At 36.5% G+C, this 19,660-nt stretch overlaps 1 pseudogene; it reads right to left on the bottom strand.

Moving 5' to 3' along the window:
• Positions 12,985-14,724, bottom strand: Gm5564 (predicted gene 5564; annotated as a pseudogene).

Raw genomic sequence — 19,660 nt, 5'->3', positions numbered from 1 at the left:
CAAATTTAACCTACAAAAACATTAATATCAATATTAGTGCAGAAGATTCATAGTATCCTGCCTCCCAGTTAATTGCAGTGGATTTTATAGTTTCAATGTAATATTTATAAAAACAAATAATTTTAAATCATCCTGAAATGGTTGTAATTAAAATAGCCAGCACATTTAGCAAGTGAATGTTTAAATATCTAATGCTTTGGTTAAATCTGTATTTCTGGACACAAATGTTGCATTCAATCAAAAACTCCTGTGACTCTTTGCAATCTATATCCACACTCTAGACCCATTATTATTTTGCAGCTGTAAAGATATAATCAGCAAATGAAATATTCCATCCCCCAATACTACATGCTTTGTACTATAAAGCCAGAATGACCTCGCTCCATGTTCCCATCATAAACACTTCTATGGAGAAACAGCCTTTCTTCAGTATTTCTAATTAAGAAAAGATGCTGTCTCTGAAGATGTCTGCCTCTGTCTTTTGTTTCCAGCACACATCCACCAATCCAATGTCAACATTCAGATTGAAAACTGGGAGCAGTTTTGGGGTACCAAGTGAAAGCAAACTTCCTCTCTCCCATTGCCATATTTATCTGCTTCTGCAGATCCATATTATCAAGAGCTCTGTGAGATTATATATCTGTACATCCTATAGTCATGAATTGTGTCCTCTGGTGTTTTGTTGTGCTGTGTGGAATAAGTTTGTGTCTTTTTCATTACCTGTTTTTCTCTCTTTCATGCTCTCTGACAGTCCTTTATCCACCACAAAGACAATGACTTACACATGGACCTGTAATTTCTTTCTGGGAAATACATTTGCTTTACAATGGACTGAGTTCACATAGAACAGAAAACAATTACTTGATTTGCCACATAGCACTTGAAGATATTCATTATGATGGAAGCAACCAAGGTATTTTTTTTTGTAAATTTAGTGTTTTGTTTTGTTTTCTGTTTCAGAGGTTTTATATTCAATGACTTTGCAAGAGAACCTAGAAATATTCCTGAAGATATGTCTCCAAATCTATCGTATTAGCAACAGGAGATAACACCTTGATATTTGCACATCTCAACAGAGATTCAGGGCATAAAATTCCAAGGGCTTGACAGGGCATTGGAAGAAAATAACAGCTACTATAGTCTCTGCTGAATCTCATGGTTTGCTATTTCTACCAGATAAACTTAAGCCAATTTTCTTTAACTGAGATAAAATTTTGTTTGCTTTCAGTGCTCCTCTGTTCTATATATGACTGTTTATCTTACACTTAAGCCTATATATTTATTAAAGATCCCTATGATAAAGTTCCCTTTCACAAGAACTTTATGAAAATTAATTTTAATTAATGTTGAATTATTAATATTTGCTGTTTGTTTTATTTATATAAAAACAGTCCTTATAAGATTATTGTTAGTTTTTCACTTCATGTACTACTATCAAATTGTTTATAAGTTTTATGTAAATTAAAATTATTAACATGCCCCCTAGTTTATATTATTTACAGTACAACTAAATGTTAAAAGTAATGTGATAAAGGAAATAGACACTGAATCAATATGTCATATCTTCATATCTTCAACTCTGGTGGACTAAAATAATCAATGCAACACTTCTTAGATGTTAATAAATCTTCATGAAAAGAGATTACCAACTAGAATTTTTTAAATATGAGAGCAGATATTCTCCTAAAAATGTAAGACAAATTTTGTTCAATGAATACTGAGTTACTATCTTTCTTTCTTTTTCTTAGTTTTTTTAAAAAATTGGTTATTTTGTTATTACATCCCCCAAAATATGTTTAATCTTATAAAATGTTACTTAGACAAGAGTTTCTAACTCCTGATACTCTTGGTGATAGATAGTGAAGCTCAATAGCACAGATAGAATGCAAGAGCCTGACTTCCTTCAGAACTGCTGAGGAAAACAGAGTACTTTCTTAAATACTCAGGTCAAATATGAAATTAGTATGAAAGTGTCTGTCTTGAAGAGTATTTTCAAAGATAAAAAGTGTCCTTCCATACATGAAACATACAGACTCCTTAAAATAAGCAGGCTGCATAATCTGTCAAAATTCACAGATGTGGGCAAATATTCGGAATTCCCAACTAGCATTGTTAGCCTTCAATTGGCTTCTGGTACAATGTTCCAGTCCTTGTTCTTTATGGAGTAGTCTGATATAAGAAAAAGATAATTTAAGTTACCTTTTTTTTGATAGGCTCTGGAACAGAGTCTACTGATGATACAGTTATATTTCACCTTAATAAATATAAGATGTTAATAATGGCACAATTATTTCCTATGACTTTACCTCTTAAAATTTCTCACAAGTTGTAAGAGATGAGAGACAATGATGAAAGAATCTGAAATTATGCTGATTAGTTTAAATTATCTCAAGAGTATCCCACAAACTACTGGCATCATAACAGTGACAAAAATCATCAGTCTTATAACACCCATGGCAAAATCCTCCCACGACATTTCAGATGGTATTCTTGCTTATTCTCTTTGTATAAAAGGGAGGGAATAATCTCAATCATATTCTTCACTACACTCTCCATAACAACTATAGAAGTGCTAGGAATCTGACTAAATATGCTACGAATGTTACCCCAGTCACATATCACACTACTACTATGAATATTGCCATCAAATGGCTATGTATTTTCAGAAGTTTGTCATCTGTTTAGTTTTAGTTTGTTTCCTTAAAAGGACTCTTCTTTCTAGATACCCCAGCTGCTGTCATTGCTATGTTATCCCTCTCATCATCTCAAAATGTTAAAAGATCAATTGCTTAACCCCTTAAAAGTTTTCCCAGTGATCTCTCAAAGGAGGACTAATGGTCCACCTCCCTTACCATTCCTATTGCCATATTCATACCAAAACTAGACCAAGGAAAGACAAGTACATTTGTGAGTACCATGGAAAACTATAACATAAAAAGACTAGTGTAATAAAATCACCCCACAGACATTTCTTAAGATATTATCTCATGTGGAAAAATTGTGTTAAGAAATTCACTCAAGGTATTTTTGGTGGTCATGTAGCCCAGGTGGCCTGAACTCCATATAAAGGCCCTTGTAAAAAATGATAGGAAGGAATTTATGTTGTATGTGAGGTGGCATATTATTTATAGATCAATTGAACATGTTGTTTAATGCTAGAGTCTGTGTCTCCATGTCAATACCGGTATCTTAGATATGTGATATGTGTATCCTCAGATTTAGCTTTCTGCTACTTTCAGGAAACAAAACAGTAAATGAATATTCCCAATCACATGCATACACCAACACACACATAAAAGTCCTTGTCCCCTAAGGAATTTTTCTAAACATTCTGATGGCCACAAAATTAAAAATGACATGGAATATGCTGTCAACCACAATTCTAGACAGTTGTATTCTCCTATTGCATAAGTTGAGGATTATGACAGAATTTTCAAGTTTGATCATCCTGGTTCAAATTAGAATGGGTATAAACATTTTATGTTATCATCACAATGTTTAGGATATTTGGGAAGTACTATTGTGATTATATATTCAAGGATACTTGAGATCAAAAAATGAAAATAGAAGAGCACAATTGACATTGGAGCTCTTAGACATCTGAGAAAATTCTGGAAAAAAAATCAATGAGATACAATCAGACAATTACAATGGGTGGAAGGAAGGGCACTCTACACTGTTTTCATTACCTAGGCTGATCAAAATCCCACTATTGCCAAAAGATGTTTATCTTCATCTTTCCTTTTCTTTTTTTTATCCTCCAAACTTTGAGTCATAGGGTTTATATAATCATGTCACTAATCCTAAATCATATGCTACTTAAGATTCAGGTCAGGCTTTTTGGCACTCTAAGAAAAATATACAAATTGTCACTATTGTTAATGTCTTTTTAAAGTATTAAATAAGTCAAAGTAAATGGAGATAGATCCATTGCAGAGTACTACACATGAAAATAGCTACATTTGGAAAAGTGGATAATAATAATCCCTAATATAGAGCATAATAATTGAAATGAATATATATATATTTGTTAGAAAAATTAATAATATTAATAGGACTCACAATAGATTCAAATAATGTAAAGTATTTATGCTAATCTATGTGATACAGAAATTCCACATGAAATGTCCAAGGCATTTGAAGAACTAGTGATGAATATATATTTTCATCACAAAGAGATGGTTAACATTTTGCATGAAATTATGTCTATTTATTTTAATATATTGTGATAAATGTATATGTATACTTGAAATGTCTCTCAAAATTAACTTAAAACACTCTTTAAAAGTCCAACAAAATAATAATGAACTTCATTCACAGCATTATAAAACATCCATGGCATGATTTGGTGTTTAATGTGGATGAAAATGGAAGAATGGAATCAGATATTATTGTGTTTCTATTTTACATTCTGAGGAGCCTCTAAAATTATTTCTAGAATGTCTTTATAAATTTTTATTCCCAACACAGAAAATAAAGACTCTTCTTTACTGGGAGCATATCTTGACTTTATTGCCTGATAAAAGACATACTCCTAAGGTCAGGTGGCATTTACACATTCTCTTAATTTGCTTTAAACAGAAAAGGTGCAGGCACATGAAGGGAGAAAGGCACGTAACTGGCAAATTCAGATGAGGGAAAACGGTTTATACAACATGTAGAGGTGGTAAGTTGGTACTAACCTACAAAAGAGTCAAAATTTGATCAAAGCATTTCATATGGTACAGGAATCAATTAGATGTGATTTAAAGACCTTAACATTGACTATGAAACATGGAAAGTGCCAGAGAAACATTCAATAGGGAATTTTCAAAATATTCATATAGGCAAGACCTTTGCTGAAGGGAACAGAAGCATCTCACAAATTATCCCAAGTATTAACAGAGGTAATATAATAAAACAAAAGCTTTATACATAGCAAAGGAAACTTATCATCAGAGCATCACAGAATGAGAGAAAACCATTCTAATCATCATTTAGACAGTGAATTAATGTCCAAATCTTTCAATTGACACAGGTTGTACACCACAAAAATAAAAATGCCAATCAACAAATGTGGTATTGAGAGGAACAGATTAGGTTAAAATAAGAAACACAAACAACCAGCATGCACTTGAAAACATAAAAAATTCCACATGAGTGGCTCAATGCAACACAAGTACTGTTAAGAACTGAGCATTTCCATTTTTTTTGAGCAAAGTGATATTGGTTCAAGATACTCAGATATATCATTAGGAAAAAAATGAAGAGCAGAATGACCTCTGTGGCTCTCTTAGTATACTTACATCGTTTCCATTGGAAATCAAAGGACATAGAATACTTTAGCAACTTTGTTACAAATAGAAGAAACAGTACATATTAAAATGTGGACAAACCATTGATACTTAAGGGAAAATCAAATTTGCTTAGTGCTTATATTATTAGTAACGGGAAAGTAGAATTGCATAGTTATTTCTGTAATGTTCATTTCAGAGCTCAATAAATGGACCAAAAATGTCTGAATGAAAGACAGTTAATCTTACTTCTTTCAAAAAGAATCCTACATTGGCATTTTTTCAAGCATAGTCCAAGTAACTCTTCCATTGTCTTCTAAGTCTAAAGGTATTAAACTGACAAACAATCCTCAACGGCCACCATCAGCATCAATGTGTCTTTTTATTTTTTATCTTATCTGTACCTGTTTACAAATGCTTAGAAACAAGAAATAATGGGGTGATTTTGCAAAAATAACAATCTACAAATTATCTAATATAAATAATAGAAATACGTGTGAGTCATTGGAAAGCATTTTTAAAAAATGACTCCCAGCTCCAAATTCTCACCTCCCTCCTTTTAAATCAGCATCAAGTAGATTCTGCTGTGAAATACAAGAAATTTTCCACTAATAATAGCTATAGGCAAACACAGCAAGGTAGTTTCAGAGCGTCCAAAGTGTAATGAGATAAATAAAACTGAACTCCTCTTCTCTCCTTGAGAAAAAAAATGATTATCAGGAAGAAACACTTGAAAAAGAATTAGGTTTCTACAAGAGAGAAAAGCCTTTTGGGGAAATAAAAGTTACATTGATATGCATCCAAACTGACTTAAGGAAATAAAATCTGAATCCTGAAAATGAATAATTTTTTAAACAACTTACTGCTTGAAATTAGATTCATCATCATTATCATAATAATTCATGTAATCCAACACAGACAATCTAAAATTTGGAATAAATATAGCAATCATCACATTTCCATCACTGTTTTGATTCTTCTGTGGGATATAAAGGCACCAAGGATCACTGAAATGGCACACAAGAAGGAGAGACTGGAGGATACTGTAGATAAAAATCCAAGAAAACATCATAAATTAGAAGTGCCCACTGCGGTGTAAGCATGGAATATGTGGATATAAATGTGGCCATGAGCTACATATATAAATATAGCTAGTATGTTTGTGAGCATAAGTATTTGTCATATTGTTGATGAGTGAGGTCATCACTCTAATTACATATATCTTTAGATGAGGCTCTTCTATTCTATGGGGAATTCTGAAAAATTGTCTTCCCTGAGACATCTGAGATCATGCATCCAAGATAAAAACAAGCTTCAAAATATATTTGTGGGTCTTCTTTAATCCCATAACCTAGGATTTTATCCAGAGAACAGTCAATATGACCCCAGGGATGCCTTTACTGGAGAAGACATGCCCCAAACACAGTACCTTAATAGTTATATGCAACAGTGACTTGTGATTGTACAAATGTCTTCAAAGAGAGGATGTCATAGAATTTGAGATGGAAATCCTGCAGAAAATATATATATATATAAAGCCAGAGATGAACCAGTATAAATCAGTAGGGTATCATATTCTCTAAAACTATTTTCTACGCCTGTGTTATTTTCCAATGGCTCAGAGGAATCTTAAAACACTTTCTTAAAGAATCAAGCAAGTCTGCAAACCAATGTTCCTACATTCCAAAACACTTCCTGACTCACTCCTGGAAATATAATATATTGAATTCATGAATAACACATCAATGATTTAATATCAATGCTTGGATTAGTTTTCCCATTTACATTCTACTCTGACCTACTCTGCTATTGTGTCTACTTTTCAATGGTGAATCATTCATTTGTTGTAACATCCTGGTTCCTCCCTATTTCCATACAGGCAGCTTTGTCCTATATTTATGTATTTCTTGCATTGAAAAGTATTTAATTAGATCCTTGCATTTTCCCAAACAACCTAAAAGCTCATATAGTCCACTGATCATATGTTAGTTCAGAGTACTATAAATGTAGTTAAGCTGAAAAGAGAAAATGCCATGATTTTAAATTTAAAATCTGAAGAATTTTACATTATACATGTCTAAATGATCAACCATAATTTGACATAGGTTTTACAGTGTATGAAAAGCATTTCTTGTCCTGGTTTGCATAACCTGAGAAAGGCAAGTTTAGCCTTTAGCTTGTATCCTGAGCACTGGCCCACATGTAAAATATACACCTGCTGTGTGTTTAGCAGCAATCTCTGAAAGCAACAAAGACATTTATACTGACTGTCAGATACATGCAATTCCTTATCTTAAGGAATGTTATCAGTGACTCAGGATTTGGGTCTGCATAAAGGATCTAATGTACTTCTAAGGCCAGAAATCTGTTGCTCCTAAGTGAAAATGTGTTGTTAGCTGAGGTGATTAGTATGAAATAGATCAATATTATTGGACCTTGGATGGTTAGAAAGAATCTTCACCAATTGATATTCACAGCACGTGTATGCCCAAGAAAAACTTAAGTTTCAATATCTTTTGTTCCAGAATTTAGGAAGTTTTGGGCCAGATACTGGTTTAGAGGCCTATCTTGTTCACTTTCTTTCTTTCTTTCTTTCTTTCTTTCTTTCTTTCTTTCTTTCTTTCTTTCTTTCTTTCTTTCTTTCTTTCTTTCTTTCTCTCTCTCTCTCTCTCTCTCTCTCTCTCTCTCTCTCTCTCTCTCTCTCTCTCTCTCTTTCTTTTTTTTTTGTAGCTAGAATCAAGTCGTTTATTTTTTTCTCTTTTTTTAATTGGGTATTTATTTCATTTATATTTCCAATGCTATCCCAAAAGTCCCCCAAACGCTCCCCTCCATTCCCACCTCTTGGCCCTGGCGTTCCACTGTACTGAGGCATATAAAGTTAGCAGAACCAATGGGCCTCTCTTTCCACTGATGGCCTACTAGGCAATCTTCTAATTCATATGCAGCTAGAGACATGAGCTCGGGGAGGTGGGTACTGGTTAGTTCATATTGTTGTTCCACCTATAGGGTTGCAGATCCCTTTAGCTTCTTGGGTACTTTCTCTAGCTCCTCCTTTGGGGGCCCTGTGATCCATCCAATAGCTGACTGTGAGCATCCACTTCTGTGTTTGTTAGGCCCCTGCATAGTCTCACAAGAGATAGCTATATCTGGGTCCTTTCAGCAAAATCTTGCTACGGTGTGCAATAGTGTCAGCATTTGGAAGCTGATCATGGGATGGATACCTGGATGTGGCAGTCTCTAGATGGTCCATCCTTTTGTCTCAGACCCAAACTTTGTCTCTGTAACTCCTCCATGGGTGTTTTGTTCTCAATTCTAAGAAGGGGCAAGGTGGCCACACTTTGGTCTTCGTTCTTCTTGAGTTTCATGCATTTGGCAAATTATATCTTATATCTTGGGTATTCTAAGTTTCTGGGCTAAACACTTATCAGTGAGTACATATTGTGCGAGTTCTTTTGTGATTGGGTTACCTCACTCAGGATGATGCCCTACAGGTCCATCCATTTGCCTAGGAATTTCATAAATTCATTCTTTTTATTAGCTAAGTAGTACTCCATTGTGTAAATGTACCACATTTTCTGTATCCATTCCTCTGTTGAGGGGCATCTGGGTTCTTTCCAGCTTCTGGATATTATAAATAAGGCTGCTATGAACATAGTGGAGCATGTGTCCTTCTTACTGGTTGGAACATCTTCTGGATATATGCCCAGGAGAGGTATTGTGGGATCCTCCTGTAGTACTATGTCCAATTTTCTGAGGAACCGCCAGACTGACTTCCAGAGTGGTTGTACAAGCTTGCAATCCCACCCACAATGGAGGAGTGTTCTTCTTTCTCCACTTCCTCACCAGCATCTGCTGTCACCTGAATTTTTTATCTTAGCCATTCTGACTGGTGTGAGGTGGAATCTCAGGGTTGTTTTCATTTGCATTTCCCTGATGATTAAGGATGCTGAACTTTTTTTTTTCAGGTGCTTCTCAGCCATTCAGTATTCCTCAGGTGAGAATTCTTTGTTTAGCTCTGAGCCCCATTTTTTAGTGGGGTTATTTGATTTTCTGGAGTCCACCTTCTTGAGTTCTTTATATATATTGGATATTAGTTCCCTATCTGATTTAGGATAGGTAAAGATACTTTCTCAATAGGTTGATGGCCTTTTAGTCTTATTGACGGTGTCTTTTGCCTTGTTGAAGCTTTGCAATTTTATGAGGTCCCATTTGTCAATTCTTGATCTTACAGCACAAGCCATTGTTGTTCTATTCAGGAAATTTTCCCCCTGTATCCATATCTTTCAGGCTTTTCCCTATTTTCTACTCTATAAGTTTCAGTGTCTCTGGTTTTATGTGGAGTTCCTTAATCCACTTAGATTTGACCTTAGTATAAGGAGATAGGAATGGATCAATTCGCATTCTTCTACATGATAACCGCCAGTTGTGCCAGCAACATTTGTTGAAAATGCTCTCTTTTCCACTGGATGGTTTTAGCTCCCTTGCCAAAGATCAAGTGACCATAGGTGTGTGGGTTCATCTCTGGGTCTTCAATTCTGTTCCATTGGTCTACATGTCTATTGCTATACCAGTACGATGAAGTTTTTATTACAATTGCTCTGTAGTACAGCTTTAGGTCAGGCATGGTGATTCCACCAGAGGTTCTTTTATCCTTGAGAAGAGTTTTTGCTATCCTAGGTTTTTTGTTATTCCAGATGAATTTGCAGATTGCCCTTTCTAATTCGTTGAAGAATTGAGTTGGAATTTTGATGGGGATTGCATTGAATCTGTAGATTGCTTTTGGCAAGATAGCCATTTTTACTGTATTGATCCTGCCAATACATGAGCATGGGAGATCTTTCCATCTTCTGAGATCTTCTTTAATTTCTTTCTTCAGAGACTTGAAGTTCTTATCATACAGATCTTTCACTTCCTTAGTTAGAGTCACACCAAGGTATTTTATATTATTTGTGACTATTGAGAAGGGTGTTGTTTCCCTAATTTCTTTCTTAGACTGTTTATCCTTTGTGTACAGAAACACCATTGCCTTGTTTGAGTTAATTTTATATCCAGCAACTTCATTGAAGCTGTTTATCAGGCTTAGGTGTTCTGTGGTGGAATTTTTAGGGTCACTCATATATACTATTATATCATCTGCAAAAAGTGATATTTTGACTTCTTCCTTTCCAATTTGTATCCCCTTTATCTCCTTTTGTTGTCGAATTGCTCTGGCTAGGATTTCAAGTACAATGTTGAATAGGTAGGGAGAAAGTGGGCAGCCTTATCTAGTCCCTGATTTTAGTGGGATTGCTTCCAGCTTCTCACCATTTACTTTGATATTGGCTACTGGTTTGCTGTAGATTGCTTTTATTATGTTTATGTATGGGCCTTGAATTCCTGATCTTTCCAAGACTTTTATCATGAATGGGTGTTGGATTTTGTCAAATGCTTTCTCCACATCTAACGAGATGATCATGTGGTTTTTGTCCTTGAGTTTGTTTATATCCTGGATTACGTTGATGGATTTCCATATATTGAACCATCCCTGTAGCCCTGGGATAAAACCTACTTGGTCAGGATGGATGATTGTTTTGATGTGTTCTTGGATTCGGTTAGCGAGAACTTTATTGAAGATTTTTGCATCGATATCCACAAGGGAAATTGGTCTGAAGTTCTCAATCTTTGTTGGGTCTTTTTGTGGTTTATGTATCAGAGTAATTGTGGCTTCATAGAATGAGTTGGATAGAGTACCTTCTGTTTCTATTTTGTGGAATAGTTTGTGAAGAACTGGGATTAGATCTTCTTTGAAGGTCTGATAGAACTCTGCACTAAACCCATCTGGTCCTGGACTTTTTTTGTTGGTAGAATATTAATGACAGCTTCTATTTCTTTAGGGGATATAGGACTGTTTATATCATTAACCTGATCTTGATTTAACTTTGGTACCTGGTATCTGTCTAGAAACTTGTCCATTTCATCCAATTCTCCAGTTTTGTTGAGTATAGCCTTTTGTAGAAGGATCTGATGGTGTTTTGGATTTCTTCAGGATATGTTGTTATGTCTCTCTTTTCATTTCTGATTTTGTTAATTAGGATGCTTTCCCTGTGCCCTCTCATAAGTCTGGCTAAGGGTTTATCTATCTTGTTGATTTTCTCAAAGAATCAGCTCCTTCTTTGGTTGATTCTTTGAATACTTCTTCTTGTTTCCACTTGGTTGATTTCGCCCCTGTGTTTTATTATTTCCTGCCATCTACTCCTCTTGGGTGAATTTGCTTCCATTTGTTCTAGAGGTTTAAGATGTGTTGTCAAGCTGCTAGTGTGTGCTCTCTCTAGTTTCTTTTTGGAGACACTCAGAGCTCTGAGTTTTCCTCTTAGAAATGCTTTCATTGTGTCCCATAAGTTTGGATATGTTGTGGCTTCATTTTCATTAATCTCCAAAAAGTCTTTAATTTCTTTTTTATTCCTTCCTTGACCAAGGTATCATTGAGAAGAGTTTTGTTCAGTTTCCATGTGAATGTTGGCTTTCTATTATTTATTTGTTATTGAAGATCAGCCTTAGTCCATGATAATAATTTGATAGGATGCATGGGACAATTTCAACATTTTTGTATATATTGAGGCTTGTTTTGTGACCACTTATGTGGTCAGTTTTGGAGAAGGTACCATGAGGTGCTGAGAAGGTATATCCTTTTGTTTTCGAATAAAATTTTCTGTAGATATCTGTTAGATCCATTTGTTTCATAACTTCTGTTAGTTCACTGTGTCCCTGTTTAGTTTCTGTTTCCATGATCTGTCCATTGGAGAAAGTGGTGTGTTGAAGTCTCCCACTATTATTGTGTGAAGTACAATGTGTGCTTTGAGCTTTACTAAAGTTTCTTTAATGAATGTGGCTACCCTTGTATTTGGAGCATAGATATTCAGAATTGAGTGTTCCTCTTAGAAGATTTTTACCTTTGATGAGTATGAAGTGCTCCTTCTTGTCTTTTTTGTGAATTTGGGTTGGAAGTCGATTTTATTAGATATTAGAATGGCTACTCCAGCTTGTTTCTTCATACCATTTGCTTGGAAAATTGTTTTTCAGCCTTTCATTCTAAGGTAGTGTCTATCTTTTCCCCTGAGATAGGTTTCCTGTAAGCAGCAAAATGTTGGGTCCTGTTTGTGTAGCCAGTCTGTTAGTCTGTTTTTTATTGGGGAATTGAGTCCATTGATATTAAGAGATATTAAGGAAAAGTAATTGTTGCTTCCTATTATTTTTGTTGTTAAAGTTGACATTCTGTTCTTGTGGCTGTCTTCTTTTAGGTTTGTTGAGGGATTACCTTCTTGCTTTTTCTAGTTCTTGGTTTCCATCCTTGTATTCTTTTTTTTTTTTTTTCTGTTATTATCCAATGAAGGGCGGGATTCATGGAAAGATAATGTGTGAATTTGGTTCTGTCGTGGAATACTTTTGTTTCTTCATCTAAGGTAATTGAAATTTTGACTGGGTCTAGTAGCCTGGGTTGGCATTTGTCTTCTTTTAGTGTCTGTATAACATCTGTCCAGGCTCTTCTGGCTTTCATAGTCTCTGGTGAAAAATCTGGTGTAATTCTGATAGGCTTGCCTTTATATGTTACTTGACCTTTTCCCCTTACTGCTTTTAATATTCTATCTTTATTTAGTGCATTTATTGTTCTGATTATTATGTGTTGGGAGGAATTTGTTTTCTGGTCCAGTCTATTTGAAATTCTGTAGGCTTCTTTTTTTTTTTTTTTTTTTTTTGAAATTTAAAGAAAAAATTTATTGAAGATCTGAAAAACAACTCCTACAAGATTGACTTTTCCATAAAACTGCAGCTACATGATGCATTGCGTCTATCATGTTAAAACGTGCATTAGACTCAAATACAAAACCCATGAAAACAAGCCACCATTCTTTAACAGTTGAGCAAAGATAAGATGCCTAAGGAATGACATGGATGACTTGCAAAGGATGGGCTCTTTAAGCACCATTAAAAAAAAAAAAGAGCACAGATGGATGAGTGTTCAGTTATATACACTGAAGTGAACCTTTGGCACTAGGAATCAGAGCATTTGTCATAGAGCATTAACACATATTATAAAAGTGCATAGTGTCAAAGGAACAGAACCACCAGCATTCAAAAGCAGCTTTGTCAACTAGGCAAACACTCTACAGCATGTCTCTCTGTTGTCCGTCACTGATACACTGGTAGAAACTTTGAAATGAAAAAAGGAAGAAAAAAGGAGCAGTTACTCCTTTTATTTTCTCTGTTTAAAATCAAAGAGGAAACAAACAACTCTGTTATACACTAACGGTCTTCAAAGTACATCATTTGTACAAGAGAAGGACTAAGAACCAAACTGTTTACAGAGATCCAAGCACGAGGGAGAGAGGGCGAGCACACCCCTCACACGGCTTTCCGATGGTACTCAGGAGGAGCCACTTCATAATCACTGGCACTGAACAAGGTTGCAGAATTCTTCGCCAGGTACTTGAGAAAATCATGTAGATAGTTCAGTAATAAAGCAAGGCTTTTCTCATCTAGAGGCGTGTAGGCCAACATCGCTCCAATTCGCACAAATAATCTCAGCAAACGTGGCGCTCCATACACCTGGGACATGGGCGCATCCGGGTGGTCGGCGAGGATTTCAGCGTACTGTGGTCTCTCAAACTTGTAGAGGAGCTGAGTGCCCAACATGACATTGAAGTACTCCTTTATGCCTGCCACCACCTCATTAATAGCATACTCTTTATTATCTGTATTTCCTCGAGACTTCTTATAATTTGCATAATCCTCCAAAATGGAATCCACATTCTTCTTGGCAGGAAGATAAAAAAGCTGCTTTTGTCTGGTGATCAAGTCCCAGTCATCCACAAGCCAGGGTTTCCGCTCTTCAGGAATCTTCACTTTAACTTCAACTCTGTTCATGAAGGTTTCTTCATTTTCAACGGTAGGATCTACCCGGGCTCTCTTCTTCCTAGGAGGCTGAGGTGTCTCACTGGTACTGCCACCATCTCCGTTTCCAGGTGTTTTCTGCTTGTTCTTTTTTGTTTTCACTTCAACATTTTTCTGTTGCAGACCGGATGTCTTCTTCCCCGGAGCAGCCCCTCTCATCTTGCCCTCTGCATATTGTTCCTGATTGGCCTTTTGAAGTTCTCGCTGTTTCTGCAAATTGGTGTCCACGTATTTGAGTACTCTGCTTTCTGGCACCCATTCATCCCAATTTTTATTCCAGCCACTGTAATGGATGAAGTATTTCACTTGTTTGTCCTTTATGGCAACCTTTACACACTTTGCTTCATAGAGAAGAGGCCCATGAAAGCACAGCACTCACTCGCCCTCCTGGAATTTCGGCTTAGGGTCCTGCTTGGGCGCCATTTATAAGTGATTCGCCGCCTCCTCCTTCTCCCACCACCCCCGACTACCGCCCCCTACTCTCTACCCCACCCAACTCAGCGTCAGACGCGCCGTCGGCCACCCTGTAGGCTTCTTGTATGTTCATGAGCATCTCTTTCTTTAGGTTAGGGAAGTTTTCTTCTATAATTTTGTTGAAGATTTTTGCTGGCCCTTTTGTTGAAAATCTTCATTCTCATCCACTCCTATTATCTGTAGGTTTGGTCTTCTCATTGTGTCCTGGATTTCCGGGATGTTTTGAGTTAGGATCTTTTTGCATTTTCCATTTCCTTTGATTGTTGTGCCAATGTTCTCTATGGAATCTTCTGCGCCTGAGATGCTCTCTTCCATCTCTTGTATTCTACTGCTGATGCTTGCATCTATGGTTCCAGATTTCTTTCCTAGGGTTTCTATCTCCAGCGTTGCCTCACTTTGGGTTTTCTTTATTGTGTCTACTTCCCTTTTTAGGTCTTGAATGGTTTTATTCAATTCCATCACCTGTTTGGTAGTGTTTTCCTGCCATTCTTTAAGGGATTTTTGTGCTTCCTCCTTAAGGTCTTCTACCTGTTTAGCAGTGTCCTCCTGTATTTCTTTAAGTGAGTTATTAAAGTCCTTCTTGATGTTTTGTACCATCATCATGAGATATGCTTTTTAATCCGGGTCTAGCTTATTGGGTGTGTTGGGGTGCCCTGGACTGGGCGAGGTGGGAGTGCTGGGTTCTGATGATGGGGAATGGTCTTAGTTTCTGTTGGTAAGATTCTTACGTTTACCTTTCATTATCTGGTAATCTCTGGAGTTAATTGCTATAGTTGTCTCTGGTTAGAGATTGTTCCTCTCATGATTCTGTTAGCCTCTATTGGCAGACCTGGGAGACTAGCTTTCTCCTCTGCATTTCAGTGGTCAGAGCACTCTCTGCAGGCAAGCACTCCTCTTACAGGGAAGGTGCACAGATATCTGGCATCCAGACCTCCCTGCTGGCTGAAGATGACGCTGAGTTGGGTGGGGTAGAGAGTAGGGGGCCCAAAACAGTACCTGTCCCAGAAGCTGTGTTGCTTCGGCCTGTCACAGAAGCTGTTAGCTTCTGTAGTCCACACTCTCACCTGCACAGACTAGTCTCCAAGGGATCCGAGAACCAAGATGGCTCCCCCAGGTGCTCCTGCAAAGCCCTCCCAGGCAGTGCAGACACCTCTCCTTTGGCAAGGAAGGTACCCAGATATCTGGAGCCTGAAAAGGGGGCTGCCTCAGAAGCTCTGTGGCTCCAGCCTGTCCCAGAAGCTGTTAGCTTCTGTAGTCCACACTCTCACCTGTGCAGACTACTCTCGGAGGAGTCTCAGAACCAAGATGTCTCCTGCTGATGCTCAAGCAAAGCCCTCCTGGGCTGGGCAGACATCTATCCTCTGGCCGGGAAGGTGCCTGGATGTCTAGAGCCCGAAAAGGGGGCTGCCTCAGAAGTTCTGTGGCTCCAGCCTGTCCCAGAAGCTGTTGGCTCCTGTAGTCCACACTCTCACCTGTGCAGACTACTCTCCGTGGAGTCCCAGTACCAAGATGTTTCCTGCCGATGCTCAGGCAAAGCCCTCCCGGGCCTGGCTGGGAAGGTGCCCGGATTGTCTTGTTCACTTTCATACTGGAGTGACTCAGCACGACCTGCTTAAGCCTGCCTCTGCCTAGCTAAGGCTGATGTGTCAATTTCTTCTAAGTCCTGTGAGATCACCTCCACACTCCTCATCATCTCACACCACCCCATACATCTTCTCACCCCATACCCTTTGTCACTCTTCCCCACCCCCTACATCATCTCATCTCACCTCACCAAAAATCTGGACCTCCTTACTCAGCCCTGTACAGTAAAACAAGTTCCTGCTTTGACACTCACCATCTCACTTCAGTCCGGAGAGACTTGGTTGAACTTGGTTCTCACCTTTTGGCCTAGACCTGCTGGCAGAGAGCTGGCAGGGAAGAATATAGTTTTCATATTTATTTTAAAATACTCATACTTGAATCTCTCATTTAAACATGAGAACAAGGCAGTATTTATAGTGATTCACATGCTGTTAAAAGTCATGTACTGGCTGTCTAACTCAGAATGACCTTACAGTGTTACTATAGGATTGAATAGTTTTCTTTTTCTTTTTCTATAATTATGTATGTGGAAATTTATATTAGCATTAAGGCTTCATATTTCACTTTGTGTTCTATCATATATATGCATAACTAATAGTTCACATGTCAGTGTAGACATAGAAATTAAAATCTCTTACATCTTCATTACAGTTTGCAAACCAGAACAAAATTAATATAGAAACTTGAAAGATCTTAGACACAGTAATGCATATTAAAGATCTTGAGATTGCTTGTGCCTTGACATTATGTTTGTTCTTTAATTTGCTTAAAAACAATTATAAATCTTAGATTATTTTGATTAAAACTAATGTTTTTTTTACTCTCCTCCACATCTTCTAACCCTTCTCATTTTCTTAGAGTACCCTTCTGTCATAATATACATAAAAACTTCATCATTAAATGTGTCTGATTTCTGGCCTCTTCATCAAAGCCAGATATATTAGTGGGACTCCCTGTCATCTCAAACTGATTGTTGGTCACTGTATATGTATACCTAACTTGCCAGTACCCTGGAGGAATCATAAATATTATTTTTATTAAATATACATGTCTTCATACAAATATATCATTCATGTCTTCATGTAGTCCAAAATATTTCCTGTTTCCCTTATGAGTAACTGATATGATGAATTCTGCAATTAAAAGTAAAACAGCTTAATATCAATCCCTAGTTTATGTTGAATATTTACATTCTGAACTCTGACTCATTGTGGTATTGTGTTTTCTTTTCTATGGTGAATTATTCATACAATACAGAATCTTGATTCTTCTGTACATCCATAGAAAAGGCTTCACCTTCTCTTTACTCTTTACTTTGAACATGATTTATTAAACTCTTCCATTTTTCCAAAGAACATATTGTTTGTATAGTCCACCATCTCTTATTAGTTCAAAATATTTTAAATGAAGTTAAACCTGGGGAGGGGAAGGTACATTACTAAATTAAATTTTTGAAGGATTTCACATGAATACATATGCCTAACAGCTCATCTCTAGCTCAGAGAATACAGTGGTATGATGGAAATCCTTTCTTCTACTTGTTTATATAACCTAGTTGACTATGTAGCATGTAGTTCCTAAGCTGAGTTCTACCACAAACCTCCAACATCCAACTCCTGTTTACATATATAATTTTCTTATGAAAATAACAGCGGCAGTTACTGATCCTCACAACTACTTGCATCCCCCTTATCCTGAGGACACTTATAAGGTGACTTTAGGTATGTATTTTCCCAGAAGCTCTTATAAGTTTCTGAGACTGGATAACTTATGACTGTTGTTTAGAAATGGAGTGTTTCCTGAGGTGGTCAATCTGCATAAGATCTTTATGTGTAAAGTTGATGTGGTTGAAAAGAGCCTCCTGAGACATGACAACATGGATAACCTATTAGTCAGAGATACTGAGACTTCAAACACTTGATTCTCAGAAGCCCACTGAGCCAGCAGTTCCTGGGAGACATTGAGTTTGAATCTGTGTTCCAGAGTTGGGGAAGAATAGATTATCATGTTTTATTACTCTCATTTTTGTTTTGTACGATTACTAGAACAAGGCACTACTGAACAATATGTTTGGGTTGTTGTTAATTATTTTCAGCAAATAGCTGCCTGTGTAACTTACAACAAAAGATACAATAAATAAAAGATATACCAAAGAATTTATCAGAGATTGTCTGTTTTTTAATGAAATGTTGGTAAGTTACTGAAAAATGGCTAGTGATAAATTTGCAGTATTCACTCCACTCATACTTTCAGTTGAGAGAATCTATACAATTGGATAAAAGTGAAAAATATTGGAAGAGTGAGTAGATGAGATGTATATAATGCATAGACATATAGATGAGTGCAATTACTGGAAGTTGTCTAAATTTGCTTCAAGATTGCTTGATGCTGGGATTAGAAGATAAATTGCTCTGCAACATAACATAGTATGTGGCTCATTATGTGATCACTTCAGACAGTATTTTATTGATGAAAAATAACAATTTTAAATGTGTTTTCTTTTTACAAAAAAGCAAAATACAAAGAAAAGTTTGATTAAATGAATATAATTAAATGTGACTCTGTTGTGACATGTCTATCATCTATCTCTATACATATCTGTCTATGTAACTATTGCACATATATTTATGTAGTTAATGCAATGATATGAAATCTTGTGAAAAAGGAACACATATATCAACTTCTTATATTAATAACTGATCTAATAAATAAGTCTATTAAAATATACTTTCTAAATTAAACTGTAAATATTGTAAGTAAATGACATCACCAAATGGATTACAAATCTATTACATCAATAAAAGTAAAAAAATAATGACTTAATTAAAGGCTATGTGAATGTAACATTAAATGTTCAAAGTCCATAGTGTTCAGGGGAAGGCAAATCAAAATGACCCTGAGATTTGACCTTACACCAATTAGAATAGCTAAGATGAAAACTCAGGTGACAGCACATGTTGACAACGATGTGGAGAAAGTAGAACACTCCTTCATTGCTGGTGGAATTGCAAACTGGTACAACTTATCTGGAAATCAAGGTGGAAGTCTCTCAGAAAATAGATAATATTTCTACCTGAAGACCCAGCTATACCACTTTTGGGCACATACCCAAAAGATGCCCCACCATACCACAAAGACATGTGCTCCACCATGATCATGGCAGCCTTATGTATAATAGGCAGAATCTGGAAACAACCCAAATGTCCCTCAACCAAATAATGGATACAGAAAATGTGGTTCATTTACACAATGGAATACTGGTCAGCTATTAAAAATGAAGATAGCCCAAATTTCGAGGTCAGAGGGATGGAACTAGAAAATATGATTCTGAGGGAGGTAACTCAGACCCAAAAGGACATAAATGGTATGTACTCACTGATTAGTGTATAGTAGCCAAAAAG

The sequence above is a fragment of the Mus musculus genome, chromosome 5 (assembly GCF_000001635.26).
Source record: "Mus musculus strain C57BL/6J chromosome 5, GRCm38.p6 C57BL/6J".
NCBI classification, from domain to species: Eukaryota; Metazoa; Chordata; class Mammalia; order Rodentia; family Muridae; genus Mus; species Mus musculus.
This window is presented reverse-complemented; position numbering and strand designations above follow the sequence as displayed.